The following is a 1,401-nucleotide window of genomic DNA, read 5'->3' on the forward strand; positions in this document are numbered from 1 at the left end:
GCTGGAGAGGTCATAATTGTTCTGCTGTGGTTGATTTTGCTGCTGAGGTTGAGGAGGTCTATTGTAAATATTAGCAGCATAAGCTTCAGGCTGCTCAATTGCTCCAGGTTGCTGCATGGAAGGGCAAAGGTCTGTATGGTGGTCAGCAAAGGAGCACAAACCACAGACCCTTGCAACAGGTATAGATTTCTGGTTCAAGGTCAGCTGGGTTACCAAGTTAACCAATGCATCCAGTTTGCCTTCAAGCTTCTTAGTTTCAGATGATGCAGCTGAGTTTGTAGCTACCTCATGCACTCCTCTAATGACTATAGCATCATTTCTGGCGCTAAACTGCTGGGAGTTGGAAGCCATCTTCTCAATTAAATTTCTGGCTTCAGCAGGAGTCATGTCTCCAAGGGCTCCACCACTGGCAGCATCTATCATACTTCTCTCCATATTACTGAGTCCTTCATAAAAATATTGGAGAAGCAGCTTCTCTGAAATCTGATGGTGAGGGCAACTGGCACATAGTTTTTTAAATCTCTCCCAATATTCATACAGGCTCTCTCCACTGAGTTGTCTAATACCTGAGATATCCTTCCTGATGGCTGTGGTCCTGGAAGCAGGGAAAATTTTTTCTAAGAATACTCTCTTCAGGTCATCCCAGCTCGTGATGGACCTTGGAGCAAGGTAATACAACCAGTCCTTTGCCACTCCCTCTAAAGAATGAGGAAAAGCCTTCAGAAATATATGATCCTCTTGGACATCTGGGGGTTTCATGGTGGAGCAGACAATATGAAATTCCTTCAAATGTTTGTGCGGGTCTTCACCTGCAAGGCCATGAAACTTTGGAAGCAAATGAATCAGTCCAGTTTTAAGAATATATGGGACATCCTCATCAGGGTATTGGATGCACAAGCTTTCGTAGGTGAAATCAGGTGCAGCCATTTCCCTTAGAGTCCTCTCACGGGGTGGAGGTTGTGCCATGTTCTCAGAATGTTCAGAATCAGAATGCTCAAAATTGTAATGCTCAAAATCAAAATGTTCAAAATCACCAATAACATAATGCTCAGGATGATCAAAAGGTATAAAATGATGCCTAAATAATCTATGAAATGTCCTATCTATCTCAGGATCAAAGGGTTGTAAGTCAGATGGATTGCCTCTAGTCATACACTACATTCAGCATGCACAACTAGTTGCTTTGTCATGTAAATAAAGGTGCAGGTTTGAACTACAGCTACCCTCAAATGATATCCAAATGACTTGAAATTTTGTGAGCAACCTTATAAAATGATGAGAAGATAGCACAAAAAATTTCAGGCAAAAATTCAAAGTCTAACTATGGAAGCTAAAAATGGTAGGTTAAGAAAAATAAGTGAATAAAACTTGAAAAATAAAAAACTTTTGACAGAATCACTA

At 40.9% G+C, this 1,401-nt stretch overlaps 1 non-coding gene across 1 annotated transcript; it reads left to right on the forward strand.

Annotated features, from left to right (window-relative positions):
- The first annotated feature begins 481 nt into the window (after positions 1-481).
- LOC113000525 (small nucleolar RNA R71) lies at positions 482-588 on the forward strand. The gene has a single exon (XR_003265858.1). It is a non-coding gene; the product is annotated as a small nucleolar RNA R71 (small nucleolar RNA).
- The last annotated feature ends 813 nt before the right edge of the window (positions 589-1,401 follow it).

Source organism: Glycine max (genome assembly GCF_000004515.6).
Source record: "Glycine max cultivar Williams 82 chromosome 19 unlocalized genomic scaffold, Glycine_max_v4.0 Gm19_scaffold_94, whole genome shotgun sequence".
Classification (NCBI taxonomy): Eukaryota; Viridiplantae; Streptophyta; class Magnoliopsida; order Fabales; family Fabaceae; genus Glycine; species Glycine max.